We start from the raw sequence: 15657 nt of genomic DNA on the forward strand, positions 1-15657 counted from the left end.
ATGGCATTACATTATCGAACCCCACAAACATCAACATCCTCGAGGTTACCGTTGAGCAGAAACTAAACTAGACCAGCCATATAAATACCGTGGATACAAGAGTAGTTCAGAGGCTGAGTATTCTGTGCAGTATGACTCACCTTCTTTATTCGCAAAGCAGACACAATGTACAAGGCACAAGTCTGGAGTGTAATGGAATTCATCCACTTGCCAGAATGAGTGCAGCTCCAACCTCTAGGTCGACACAAAGGACAAAGCTTTCTTGGCATTATACTATGTTCATCACCTTAAATGTTTGCCCCTCCACCATCAGTGCAGTGTGATTGCAGTGTGTACGATCTACAAGATACTCTGCAGCAACTTACCAAGGCTTCTTCAACAGTACTTACTAAATCCGCCAAAATATCTGCCATACAGAAAGATGAGGCAGCAGACACATGGGAACATCACCACCGAGTTCCTCTCCAAGTCACACAGCATCCTGCCAAGGAAATAAATCCCTGCTCCTTCATTGTTGCTGGGACAATATTCAGAAACTCACAGCATATAACAGTACTGTGCAAACGCCTTCACCATTACTCAAGAAGGCAGCTTGAGTACTACCATATTTTAAAAAAATATATAAATTTAGAGTACCCAATTCATTTCTTCCAATTAAGGGCAATTTAGCATGACCAGTTCACCTAGCCTGCACACCTTTTGGGTTCTGGGGGCGAAACCCACGCAAACACGGGGAGAATGTGCAAACTCCACACGGATGGTTACCCAGAGCCGGGATCAAACCTGGGACCTCGGCGCCATGAGGCAACAGGGCTAACCCACTGAGCCACCATGCAGCCCTACTACCACATTCTTAAGGACAGTTATAAATGGCGCTGGTTCTGATCTTTCCTGGTCCAACTGTGAGCTGATACTGTTAACAATTACTTTTTCCTCATGTACTTGATTTCCTGCTAATGTTCAATCCTGTCACAATGAAGTGCAGGCAGGTATGATGATATGTGAACAATCATCTGTGTATATAATATAATAACCAAACTGTATATAAAGATGAGTGCCTGCATGCATAGTTTACAATTCTAGCATCCAACTACAGGTGGTGTGGCGACAGGAGCATAGTACTGGAACACAGACACACATGCCTGTACGTATAGATTACAATTATAGCATCTGACCACAGGCGGCGTAGTGACAGGAGAGCATTACTGGAACACAGACACGTGAGGCAGAACGTGGATAGCAGGCGTAGAGTCCAGTCGCATATTGAGTAGCTCCTGAGTCAATAGTAATTAATGCTAGTTAATCATAGTTATTTGTGTTTAGCCATAGAATCCAACTGTAATCATAGTAGTCATCATAGAAACTCTTTAGTGTTTTAGTTAAACAGTTTTGTTCATTTACAAAGCCGTAAAAGGTGGTAAAAGAGGTGGAGGTGTGGCATTGTTAGTCAAGGACAGCATTACCGTGGCAGAAAGGACGTTTGATGAGGACTCGTCACTGAGGTAGTATGGGTTGAGGTTAGAAAGAGGAAAGGAGAGGTCACCCTGTTGGGAGATTTCTATAGGCCTCGGAAAAGTTCCAGAGATGTAGAGGAAAGGATTGCAAAGATGATTTTGGATAGGAGCGAAAGTAACAGGGTAATTGTTATGGGGGACTTTAACTTTCCAAATATTGACTGGAAATGCTATAGTTCGAGTACTTTAGATGGGTCTGTTTTTGTCCAATGTGTGCAGGAGGGTTTCCTGACACAGTATGTAGATAGGCCAACAAGAGGCGAGGCCACAGTGGATTTGGTACTGGGTAATGAACCAGGCCAGGTGTTGGATTTGGAGGTAGGTGAGCACTTTGGCGATCGTGACCACAATTCGGATACGTTTACTTTAGCGATGGAAAGGGATAGGTATATACCACAGGACAAGAGTTATATCTGGGGGAAAGGCAATTATGATGCGATGAGGCAAGACTTAGGATGCATAGGATGGGGAAGGAAACTGCAGGAGATGGGCACAATTGAAATGTGGAGCTTGTTCAAGGAACAGCTACTGCGTGTCCTTGATAGGTATGTACCTGTCAGGCAGGGAGGAAGTGGTCGAGCGAGGGAACCGTGGTTTACTAAAGTAGTTGAATCACTTGTCAAGAAGAAGAAGGAGGCTTACGTAAAGATGAGACGTGAAGGTTCAGTTAGGGCGCTCGAGAGTTACAAATTAGTTAGAAAGGACCTAAAGAGAGAGCTAAGAAGAGCCAGGAGGGGACATGAGAAGTCTTTGGCAGGTACGATCAAGGATAACCCGAAAGCTTTCTATAGGTATGTCAGGAATAAAAGAATGACTGGGGTAAGAGTAAGGCCAGTCAAGGACAGTAGTAGGAAGTTGTGCGTGGAGTCCGAGGAGATAGGAGAGGTGCTAAATGAATATTTTTCGTCAGTATTCACACAGGAAAAAGACAATTTTGTCGAGGTGAATACTGAGATACAGGCTACTAGACTAGACGAGCTTGAGGTTCATAAGGAGGAGGTGTTAACAATTCTAGAAAGTGTGAAAATAGATAAGTGCCCTGGGCTGGATGGGATTTATCCTAGGATTCTCTGGGAAGCTAGGGAGGAGATTGCTGAGCCTTTGGCTTTGATCTTTGTGTCATCATTCTCTACAGGAATAGTACCAGAAGACTGGAGGATAGCAAATGTTGTCCCCTTGTTCAAAAAGGGGAGTAGAGACAATGCCGGTAACTATAGACCAGTGAGCCTTACTTCTGTTGTGGGCAAAGCCTTGGAAAGGTTTACAAGAGATAGGATTTATAATCATCTGGAAAGGAATAATTTGATTAGGGATAGTCAACATGGTTTTGTGAAGGGTAGGTCGTGCCTCACAAACTTATTGAGTTCTTTGAGAAGGTGACCAAACAGGTGGACGAGGGTAAAGCAGTTGATGTGGTGTATATGGATTTCAGTAAAGGGTTTGATAAGGTTCCCCACGGTAGGCTATTGCAGAAAATACGGAGGCATGAGATTCAGGGTGATTTAGCATTTTGGATCAGAAATTGGCTAGCTGTAAGAAGACAGCTAGCCAATGGTTGATGGGAAATGTTCAGCCTGGAGTTCAGTTACGAGTGATGTACCACAAGGATCTGTATTGGGGCCACTGCTGTTTGTCATTTTTATAAATGACCTGGAGGAGGGCGGAGAAGGATGGGTGAGTACATTTGCAGATGACACTAAAGTCGGTGGAGTTGTGGACAGTGCGGAAGGATGTTGCAGGTTACAGAGAGACATAGATAAGCTGCAGAGCTGGGCTGAGAGGTGGCAAATGGAGTTTAATGCAGAAAAGTGTGAGGTGATTCATTTTGGAAGGAATAACAGGAATGCAGAGTACTGGGCTAATGGTAAGATTCTTGGTAGTGTGGATGAACAGAGAGATCTCGGTGTCCATGTACATAGATCCCTGAAAGTTGCCACCCAGGTTGATAGGGTTGTTAAGAAGGCGTACGGTGTGTTAGCTTTTATTGGCAGAGGGATTGAGTTTCGGAGCCATGAGGTCATGTTGCAGCGGTACAAAACTCTGGTGCGGCCGCATTTGGAGTATTGCGTGCAGTCCTGGTCGCCGCATTATAGGAAGCATGTGGAAGCATTGGAAAGGGTGCAGAGGAGATTTACCAGGATGTCGCCTGGTATGGAGGGAAGATCTTATGAGGAAAGGCTGAGCGACTTAAGGCTGTTTTCGTTAGAGAGAAGAAGGTTAAGATGTGACTTAATTGAGGCATACAAGATGATCAGAGGATTAGATAGGGTGGACAGTGAGAGCGTTTTTCCTCGGATGGTGATGGCTAGCACGAGGGGATATAGCTTTAAATTGAGGGGAGATAGATATAGGACAGATGTCAGAGGTAGTCTTTACTCAGAGAGTAGTAGGGGCGTGGAATGCCCTGCCTGCAACAGTCGTGGAGTCGCCAACATTAAGGGCATTTAAATGGTCATTGGATAAAAATATGGATGATAATGGAATACTGTAGATCGGCTTTAGATTGGTTTCACAGGTCGGCGCAACATCGAGGGCCGAAGTGCATGTACTGCGCAGTAATGTTCTATGTTCTATGTTCTATGTATGTTCTCTGATAACTTCAACGACAAAGACATCGCCATCCGTACATACAGAGAACATTGCAGCAGGCTCTCTCGGTCAGTGAGAACAGATGTTACGAACTGCGAAAAAGATGTGGGACTTGTTTGAAATATATAGGAGTGTGGGGGCAAGCAGCCTGTGTCTTTGCCTGGGTTCTCTGGGTTATGTGAATAAACCTCTTAATTTAGTCTGCATGGGTCATGTCCACTTTTCTCCTGGCCTCTCCATATAGGTTGCTATTTTCTCAAAAGCCTTAAAAAAGATTTTTATCTCCTCATACAATTTTGGGAGGGCCTGTATAAATTTAAACGTATCGCCTCTGGGTTCTGTTCTAGGGCAGCCTGGTAGCATAGTGACTAGCACTGTGGCTTCATAGCACCAGGGTCCCAGATTTGATTCCCTGCTGGGTCGCTGTCTGTGTGGAGTCTGCACGTTCTCCCCGTGTCCACGTGGGTTTCCTCCGGGTGCTCTGGTTTCCTCCCACAGTCCAAAGATGTGCAGGTTAGGTGGATGCTAAATTGGCCTTAGTGTCCATTAGGAGGGGTTATTGGGTTATTGGGTTAGGGTGGAAGTGTGGGCTTCAGTGGGTCGGTGCAGACTCGATGGGCCGAATGGCCTCCTTCTGCACTGTATTTTCTCTGTCTATGTCTAGCTTTAAGCTCCCCTCTACTTTCTGGCAGCTTCCCACTAATTTCCAGTGCCTTCATCTGGAACTCTCTCGTGCTATTTCCTTCCTCTCTCGTTCCAGCTCCCTCATTTCCATCTCCATTTCCAGCCTGGGGCTGGTTTAGCAGCTGGCTTGCCATGCAGAACAAGGCAGCAGCGCGGGTTCAATTCCCGTACCAGCCTCCCTGAACAGGCGCCGGAATGTGGTGACTAGGGGCTTTTCACAGTAACTTCATTTGAAGCCTACTTGTGACAATCAGCGATTTTCATTTCATTTTTTTCTCTTTCTTTTTCCTGATGCCTCAGTTCCATTTTGTTTTCTTTTTCTCTCTCCCTCAGCTCCATGTCTTTCATTTGTAGCTGGATTTTAGCTAATTCTACTGATTATTGCCTTGACCCAGGTCGTGTTTCCGGTATTTCTTTCAAACTTAATGTTGAACAATCGCTTCAATTACCTCCACCCACTTAGCTCTAGTGGGTACCTCAAATTCTAATGCAGCTACCAATTTGATTTGCTTATCTTTTCAAAGCACTTTCAAATAATCCAAAGATTGGTCTTCCGAAGAAAGTTCTTAGCAGTTTCCAGAGCCAACATGTTATATCACTATAAACCTGTTATATCACTATAAACCTGGGACGGGATTCTCCCCCCCCCCCCCGCTGGGTCGGACAATCGCCGGCGGGCGGCGTGAATCCCGCCCCCGCCGGCCGCCGAATTCTCTGGCACCGAAAATTCGGTGGGGGCGGAAATCGCGCTGCGCCTGTCGGCGGGCACCCCCCCTGCTGATTCTCCGGCCCGCGATGGGCTGAAGTCCTGCTGCTGTCATGCCAGTCCCGCTGACGTGAATCAAACCACCTACCTTACCGGCGGGATTGGCGGCGCGGGCGGGCTCCGGTGTCCTGGGAGGGGCACGGGGTGATCTGGCCCGGGGGGTGCCCCCACGGTGGCCTGGCCCGCGATCGGGGCCCACCGATCCGCGGGCGGGCCTGTGCCATGGGGGCACTCTTTTCCTTCCGCCTCGGCTATAGCCTCCGCGATGGCCGATGCGGAAGTGACCCCCCCCTGCGCAAGCGCGGGGATGACGTCAGCAGCCGCTGAGTCTCCCGCTCATGCGCGGACTTCCGCCAGCCGCCGGAGTCCCTTCGGCCCCGGCTGGCATGGCGCCAAAGGCCTTTCCCGCCGGCCGGCGGCGCGCCAACCAGTCCGGCGCGGGCCTAGCCCCTGAAGGTAAGGGCTTGGCTCCTAACGGTGCAGAGAAATCCGCACCTTTGGGGCGGCCCGACGCCAGAGTGGTTCCTGCCACTCCATCCCACCGGGACCCCCCGCTCCGCCGGGTAGGGGAGAATCCTGGCCCTGGTATCACTACAATCCTGGTGTCTCTTTTGATTCACAATGTAACCCAAATTTACCATCTACCATTCCAATGATCCATGACAAGCCCCCAAATTGTGTTACGCCATCTTGGACAAGTACGCAGACATTTCCAGCCTCACGTGCCCTGGAGCCACAACACAAGTGAATTAACGAATAATTCTAATAAAAATTCCCGAAGTCTTTGACCTTTGATTGCCCAATAATTACAGTTACAAGGTTTGTAAGTTGAAATACAATAACTGTTGTTTTATACCAAGAGCTATCATGAAATATGCAGTAAGTACAACTTGGTGAACGACAAGCTAATATCTACTATCCACTTTAACTGTCCCAACCTCTACTCACAAACATAAGGCAGACGTACACAGAGGGGGGGGGGGGGGGGGAAAGGGGTAAAAATAATTAGGATGAAGGTCAAAAGATAAGAGTCTTTGCTTCAAATGATGGTTCGTTAGCAGGCTTTCCTCATAGATCGCTGGTTGATCAGAGCCTCTGATTTGCGGCTGGTAATGCTGTTCCTTGCAGACATTCATTTAGGGTACCCACAGGTTAGAAAATTTAGTACTCACTGGCAGCATGCTTTCTGGAGAGATGCTTTATTTCTTAACAAACTGGGCCTTCAGCTTGAGGTTCACATTCAGGCCTATATCTTTCTGTATAGACACGTTATTCCACGTTAAACCTTGCTGTCAGCTTGTGATTTAACTTTTTGTAGCTTCAAGAGAATTGCACCCAAACCTGTTGCAGATAGTGTCAGCCTTCACAGTGGCCTTATGTAGAGAATTAATTGGATATTCTTGGAGAGAGTAAGTTAGACCCTTTCATCCAGGCTGCAGACTTAAAGTGAAACCAAAATGGATCCTCATGACTCTGAAAACAGGCCAGTAGGATACCAGTAGAATCACTACCTGTTACTGGGTAGAGCACAGCCTTTTGGGCCCATTCATTTGTTACCAGCCAAATTAATCAAACTGAGTCGTCACTGCCACTAGCCAGTCTTCAATCAGAAGCCTAAAAGAGTACAGCCTTCTGGAACCTTCTGTTTGTAGTAAAGACATAGGCCACTGCTATTTAACGATACAGACTTCCTTGAAGACACATGTCCATGAATCACCCATGGATCAAAACTGCAATGGCAAAAATAATAGAAAGAGGAAATAAGGGAATAAGCAGGGAATGAGCAAAAAGGACCCTAACACCCTAACATTAGACATTATCATATGTATGTTAGACGTTGTAGTTGCTGTGAAATGAAGAGTCGAAAGTTCTTGTTTCCTTTTCACCAACCACCATTTATTTCACTTCCACAGCCTCTGCACAAAGCTCTTAACAACACACCACCTGACAGAGGCCACCTGAAGCCCCTTTACATATCAGTGTCAATTAATGGATACTTAACATAAATGAGACAACTAATTGCAACGTCTCTTAACCCATTACTTAACAGTCTCCCCTTCCTTGGAGAAAAAAAAATTAGGTGAAAACAAAATTTTAAGAAACTCAAAAGCACACACATGATGTTTTCTTTTGTTTGGACGAGAAAGAAAAAAAGTCACAGAAACAAGCGCCCTTCATTAACAATATCCAAAAGTTTCTGTGAACTCGCCCCTCTTTTCGTAAAACAGTCTGACAGTTGATAGCTCCTGTCGACCCATTTAATTTTTGTTATTTCCCCTCTGTCCAACATCTGCTTCAAACTTGCGATGTCTATCCGTAACCTCTTTTCATTGACACTTTTTGTAGAGTGCACATTTTCCCACAGGGATTTATTGTCAATGTGACAGTCAATAGGTATATTACCCAAATCCCCTAATCCCAAAATTTCTGTCAATATCATACTTATATAAAAAGCCATATTCACCGCCTCTACAAGGCTTAACATTTCAGCAGCCAAAGTGCTTTTTACCACTCTCCTTATTTTCTTTGTTTCCCACACAAGTGGGCAACATTTACCTTTGTTCCCCAAAAGGAAAATTATAAAACCTCCTGCGCTTGAAACCCCATCACATAAATTTGCGTAGGACGCATCACTATAAACTATGAGTTTCAAGTGCCTAAGGTCACCTAAAACCGGGAACTTCAAATCACACTCCTGCATTTTTAGTTTGGCCAACGCTTTATTTGCTCTTATTATGTCTTCCACTTTGGGATCATTCATTTTTGTACTCAACTCTAAGACATCAAAACTCACGTCCGGTCTAGTCTGTCTACCTAACCAGTTCAGTTGCCCAATTAAACTTCGCAGTTGCTCTTTTTCTATCTTTGAAACCGTTGCCTCTTTTTGTGAAACTCGGCCACGACTAATTGCTATAGGGGTGATGCTTTCCAAATAAGATTGCTGACGTAAAGTTGCCCCTAACTTAGTCTGTCCAATTACAGTCCAATATATTTAAATGCACCGGAAGCCTGACTTCCAACCTTGAATTCTTTCCTCAAACCAGATATTAGAATAGCTTCAAAATCACTAGTCCCACCCCACAAAAAATCATCGACATGCATCATAAAAATGCCAGAAAGATTTCCTTTATAGTGCCAGTAAAACATTGCAGGATCTGCTTTCAACTGGCAACAGCCTAACTTTAACAAAACTGACCTTACCGAAAAATACCAGACTCTAGATGCATCCTTCTGTGTTAGCTGCTTCTTTAGGAGGACAGAGAAAAATGTCTCTCTGGAGCTGATGCCCCTGCAAAAAGGCAGCTTTTATATCTATAGATTTGCATTCCCATGCCTTTGTGGCTAATAGAGCCAAGAAGATCTTTAAAATAACCTTTCCTGCTGTAGGTGAATCTTTCCTTAAATCCTGATCTTCTAAGTTTTCTTCAAATCCCCTTGCCACAAGCCTGGCCTTTGCCTTATAAGTTCCATCCAGAAGAACCTTTTCCGTGCAAATCCATCTGTGGGATAGAGCTCTTTGTCCCGTATCCGGTACTTCCGTGTATACCCCAAATTCACTCCAACTATGCAATTCTTGCTGCTAAGCTTCTTTAACAACTTTTTCATCGAATTTATTTGAAGCCACCAAAATCTCATGTGCTTGTGGGCTTCTACTCCTATGATAATTCGTAGTCTTATTCATGTACCGAGATCTTGACAAACTACGTCCCCTCTCCCGCCTGGTATCTCGTTCTGTACTGCTACTGCTTGATCTTTCCCGTCTGCTGTGGGATGTCCTTTCAATAGTTCTTGAACTTTTCCTGCGGACCTGTTCACTATCCGATGTACTATCTGAACTGGCACTGCGTTTCTATGCTCTCCATTTTTGAACTTCGTTTTCCCAATCCATTGTCTTGACTCCTTCCCCTGAATGCTGTACATTCAACCAATGTTTATACTTTCCAGTGGCCTTCCCTGCTCTACTAATTGCATCCTTCCATTGACTAGACCCTTCAGACAAGTATGTCACTTTCGTACCAACTTTTGGCAGTTACCCTTTCGGAAAAATAGCCTGTTCTAATTCACCAGAAGTGTTGTGTTCCTCCACAGAAACCCTGTCTATATCAGTTAATTGGTCCTCATAGTTCTGTAACACATGCATACCAGATGACTCTGGTTCCTCGTCATGTGTGTCTGCTCTGTTTAAATTTGAATATTTGTAACCTGTACCCATTATCCTTGATGAATGGACCCTAACAGTTTGATCACCATGTTGCAAAATAATTGTTTTGCCATCTATGCCTATGATCTTCCCTGGGCCTTTCCATTCATTAGAATTGTCTCTCTTATAGTATACCAGGCCTCCTTGCTGAAAAACGTCATCTGATGGCCTTAGTTAAATCCTAAAGCTCTGCGAATTCTTTCAGAGACTTCTGCTTCCAAAACAGCTTTTTTACTGCTATGTAATGCATTTAAATGTTCAGCAAAACCAGAGCTAATTGTAGTCTCCTTCAAGCTGGAGGCTGGTCATCCAAAATGGACGGAATTTTAGGATTTCTACCAAACACTAATTGATGAGGACTATAGCCCCCAACCATCTGCAATGAATTATTTGCATGTACTGCCCATGCTAAAGCTGAATTTAGCCTGCAATTTGGTCGATCTGCCAAAATTTTCCGAAGCATGTCATCGATGACAGCATGATTTCTTTCACAGACACCATTGCTAAATGGGCTTTCTGCAGCTGTATTCATAACTCTTATATTCATGTTTTCACGCATATCCCTAAACTCATCATTAGCAAATTCTCCCTCAATGTCCGTAAGAAATTTTTCATGTGGACCCTTTCCTGTCCCTATCCATTTTTCCACGATTTGATCCAGAATTTTCTTTTCTTTACTTCGTACAATCGTTGATTGACTAAATCTGGTTGCTAAATCTACAAAATGCAAAATAAATATATCATTTGCTTTATCCCAGATCTTAAGGTCCATGGCCACAATGCCGTTAAAATCCCTGGCCAAAGGTAGGGTTACTATCGGTCGTCCTTCTGTACGTCCTACAAACATCACAGCGGTCACTAACCTGTTCTATCAGTTTAGTATAGTCGTCATCCCTTACCCCTGCATCCTTTAATACATTTTTCAGCCTCCGAGGAGACGGATGTGCAAATTGCCTGTGCAGTTTTAATACCACAAGCTTTTTATCAGCTAAAGTCCCATTTTCAACTACCATTAACACATCCTTAACCACTCTACTTGAAAAATTATTTGTCAGTAATGGAATACAATAGTGTCCCGACTGTGTAAATTATAAGTCCACAGTCTTTCCAAAAACTGTTGCCTTATCCTGTTCCATATCCAGTTTCATGTGTGCTTTCTTCATCGACGATCTGCTCAGAAGCAAAGGTATCTCACTTGATACAACATCCGTGCTAATGAAATGATTCACTCCGGCAATATTGCAAGGGATCACCACTCTTTTCAGCGACTTCAGAGTATTTTCATCCCCAAACCTGAAACTTGTGGAACTTTCAAATTCCTTAACCATGTTACGATTTTCAGCATTCAAAGAGTCCAGGTAACATTTTAACCAGTCAATTCCACACACAGTAGATGTGCAGCCACTGTCCAATACAGCACAGTTGAAGGATTCTGCAACCAATACCCTCATTACCGGCGTAAAACTGCTTGTCAATGGGACAATGCCTTCTTTCTGGTCACTATCTTTTTCCTCTTCTGACTCTTCCGTGTCATGTGTCGCTTCAAACACTCTATCATAACGAGTTGGACAGTTGAAAGCATAATGGTATTGAGAGTAACATCGAAAACATCGATTTATCATGCCCCGTGCATTTCTGGGGTTCATCTTCCTACTGTAGGTTCTAACTGGGTTTCTGTCTTCATAATTTCCTTGTCTCGGTCTCCGTCTATAGTCTTGAGCCCTGTTTGTAGCCATACGATTTTGCCATCCTGTTACTAGTGTATCTTCCATATTCTGCCTTATTGCAGGCTGACCTATTTGGGTCATCAGAGCCATCGGAATCGAATGTTTCCCCAGAAACTTTTGTAAAGCTTTTGTCATCTGTTCCAATAAGGTATCCTTATCAGTAAACTGAACTCCTGTCAAAACCAGGAGCCTATCCATGTTGCTCACTCTAGCACAGTCAAGTAATTTAAAGGCCAACACAGACTGGAAATTCCAGATTGTGTTTCTGCAGCCTTTTATATGATCTGCCAAATTCCATTATATAGTCTTCCATGGAGATATCCTCCATTTTCCGGAACTTATCAAAATCCGACCATGCTTCATACGCACTTAACAAGTCATCTTTCTTATAAATCTTATCCATATAATGTAATAAAGTCTCCAGACCTTCTTCTGAGTCTAACTCTTCCAATTCCAGCTCAGAAAGCACTTTGTTTCGGATTTTACTGACATATGGTAGAGAAAGAGCCAATGCCATACCTTGTTTTCTCTTTCCCAAAGCAGTTACTTTAGTCCACGTAACTACTTCTCCATTGGTCGTACGATTCCCTTTCAGAAAATAAGGGAGGATAGTCATATCCAGCCATCTTTATCCTGGGTTCAGCCATGTATCATTTTTTTTTTCCTTCTCACTCACTCCTTGGTTTGATCAGGAAAAGTTGTATCTTTCAAACCTTGACATTTGCCCAGCAACCATCCTTTGCTCCCATTGTTAGACGCTGTAGTTGCTGTGAAATGAAGAGTCTAAAGTTCTTGTTTCCTTTTCACCAACCACCATTTATTTCACTTCCACAGCCTCTGCACAAAACTCTTAACAACACACCACCTGACAGAGGCCACCTGAAGTCCCTTTACAGATCAGTGTCAATTAATGGATACTTAACATAAATGAGACAACTAATTGCAATGCCTCTTAACCCATTACTTAACAACGTATACCTCCATAATCTTCCCAATTGCCTGGGTAAACCGTTTATACTCTAAACGATTCACATCTAAATCTTATCAAAAATGCCTTACAATCTTGTTACTGGAAGCGAAGCATCTTCAGTGCGAAGAGCATCAGGAATAAGGTTGGTGAGCTTGAAGCATGGATTGGTACCTGGGATTACGATGTTGTGGCCATTACGGAGATGTGGATAGAACAGGAGCAGGAATGGTTGTTGGAGGTTCCGGGGTTTAGATGTTTCAGTAAGATTAGGGAAGGTGGTAAAAGAGGTGGAGGAGTAGCATTGTTAATCAAGGATAGTATAATGGCTGCAAAAAGGCAGTTTGAGGAGTATCTGTCTCCTGAGGTAGTGTGGGTTAAAGTTAGAAATAGGAAAGGAGCGGTCAATTTGTTAGGAGTTTTCTATAGGCCCCAAACAGTAACAGAGATGTGGAGGAAAAGATTGCAATGCAGATTTTGGATAGGTGCGGCAGTCACAGGGTAGTTGTCGTGGGTGACTTTAACTTTCCAAATATTGATTGGAACCACTATAATTCGAATAGTTTGGATGGGGCTGTTTTTATCCAGTGTGTGCAGGAGGGTTTCCTCACACAATATGTGGATAGACCGACAAGAGGCAGGGCCACATTGGATTTGGTACTGGGCAATGAACCGGGCCAAGTGTTCGATATGGTTGTGGGAGAGCACTTTGGAGATAGTGACCACAATTCGGTGACTTTCACTATAGCAATGGGGAGGGATAGGAACATACGGCAGGGCAAGGTTTATAACTGGGGGAGGGTAATTACGATGCGATTAGGCATGAATTGGGAGTATAAGATGTAAACAGGAACTGTCAGGGATAGGCACAATTAAGACGTGGAGTTTGTTCAAGGAGCAAAAACTGCGTGTCCTTGATATGTATGTGCCTGTCAGGCAGGGAGGAAATGGTCGAGTGAGGGAACCATGGTTTACAAAAGAGGTTGAATGTCTTGTCAAGAGGAAGAATGGGGCTTATGTAAGGATAAGAAAACAAGGTTCAGTTAGGGCACTTGAGGGATGCAAGATAGCTAGGAAGAAGCTCAAGAAAGGGCTTAGGAGAGCTAGGAGGGGGCATGAGAAGTCCTTGGCGGGTAGGATCAAGGAAAGCCCCAAGGCTTTTTACACTTATGTGAGGAATAAAAGAATGACCAAGGTGAAGTTAGGGCCGGTCAAGGACAGGAGTGGGAACGTGTGCATGGAGTCTGAAGATAAAGGAGAGGCCCTAAATGAATACTTTTCTTCAGTGTTCACAAAGGAGAGGGGCCTTGTTGTTGAGGAGGATAGTGCGATACAGGCTGGTAGGCTGGAGGAGGTAGATATTTGGAAGGAAGATGTGTTAGAAATTTTGAGAAGCCTGAGGATAGATATGTCCCCTGGGCCTGATGGGATATATCCAAGGATTCTTTGGGAAGTGTGGGATGAGATTGCAGAGCCTTTGGCTTTGATCTTTATGTCCTCACTGTCTACAGGAATAGTGCCAGAAGACTGGAGAGAGGTGAATGTTGTCTCCTTGTGCAAGAAAGGGAATAGGTATAACCCTGGGAATTATAGGCCGGTTAGTCTCACGTCGATCATAGGTAAATTATTGGAAAGTGTCTTGAGGGATAGGATTTATGATCATTTGGAAAGATTCAGCTTAATCCAGGATAGTCAAACTTGCCTCACAAGTTTGATTGTATTCTTTGAGGAGGTAACTAAGTACATAGATGAAGGTAGAGAAGTCGATGTCGTATACATGGATTTTAGTGAGGTGTTTGAGAAGGTGCCCCATGGTCGGCTCATGCAGAAAGTAAGGAGGCATGGCACAGAGGGAAATTTGGCCAATTGGATCAGTAACTGACTATCACAAAGAAGACAGAGGGTGGTGGTAGATGGTAAAATTTCATCCTGGAGCCCAGTTACCAGCAGTGAAACCACAGGGATCAGTGCTGGGTCCTCTACTATTTGTGATTTTTATCAATGACTTGGATGATGGAGTTGAAGGTTGGGTTAGTAAATTTGCTGATGACACCAAAATTGGTGGAGTAGTGGATAATGTGGAGGGCTGTTGTAGGCTGCAAAGAGACGTTGATAGGATTCAGAGCTGGGCTGAAAAGTGGCAGATGGAGTTTAACCCTGATAAGTGTGAGGTGATTCATTTTGGTAGGACAAATTGGAATGCGGATTACAGGGTTATCGGCAGGGTTCTGAAGAATGTGGAGGAGCAGAGAGATCTCGGAGTTCATGTCCATAGATCTCTGAAGGTTGCCACCCAAGTGGATAGAGCTGTGAAGAAAGCCTATAGTGTGTTAGCATTTATTAACAGGGGGATTGAGTTTAAGAGCCATGAGGTTATGGTGCAACTGTGCAAGACCTTGGTTGGACCACATTTGGAGTATTATGTGCAGTTCTGGTCACTTCATTATAGGAAGGATGTGGAAGCATTGGAAAGGGAGCAAAGGAGATTTACCAGGATGCTGCCTAGATTGGAGGGTAGGTCTTATGAGGAAAGGTTGAGGGAGCTAGGACGTTTCTCATTTGAGTGAAGGAGGATGAGAGGTGACTTAATTGAGGTGTATGAGATGATGACAGGGATAGATAGAGTGGACGTTCAGTGACTTTTTCCTCGGGTGGATGTAGCTGTTACAAGGGGTATAACTATAAGGTTCATGGTTGGAGATATAGGAGGGATGTCAGAGGTAGGTTCTTTATTCAGAGCCTGGTTGGGGCGTGGAATGCACTCCCAGCTATGGTAGTGGAGTCGGACACTTTAGGAACTTTCAAGCGGTTATTGGATAGGTATATGGAGTGCACTAGAATGATTGGGAGTAGGTTGATTTGATCTTAGTTTCAGACTAGTTCAGCACAACATCGTGGGCGGAAGGGCCTGTACTGTGCTGTACAGTTCTATGTTCTATCTCAAGCGGCCTTTTGAATACTGGGCATTGCTGTCTCTAGGCATCCCTTTGTAGAATTATAGAATTTGCAGTGCAGAAGGAGGCCATTCGGCCCATCGGGTCTGCACCTGCCCACGCCCCCACCCTATCCCCGTAACCCAGTAACCCCACCTAACCTTTGGGACACGAAGGAGCAATTTAGCGTAGCTAATGCACCTATCCTGCACATCTTTGAACTGTTGGAGGAAACCGGAGCACTCGGAAGAAACCCACGCAGACACGGGGAGGAAG

General features: G+C 44.4%; 1 protein-coding gene across 1 annotated transcript in view; it reads left to right on the forward strand.

The window, feature by feature from the left end:
• hydin (HYDIN axonemal central pair apparatus protein) overlaps nucleotides 1-15657 on the forward strand; it is a 1604351-nt gene that overhangs the window by 664478 nt on the left and 924216 nt on the right. The window lies entirely within an intron of this gene.

Source organism: Scyliorhinus torazame, chromosome 10, assembly GCF_047496885.1.
Source record: "Scyliorhinus torazame isolate Kashiwa2021f chromosome 10, sScyTor2.1, whole genome shotgun sequence".
NCBI lineage: Eukaryota > Metazoa > Chordata > Chondrichthyes > Carcharhiniformes > Scyliorhinidae > Scyliorhinus > Scyliorhinus torazame.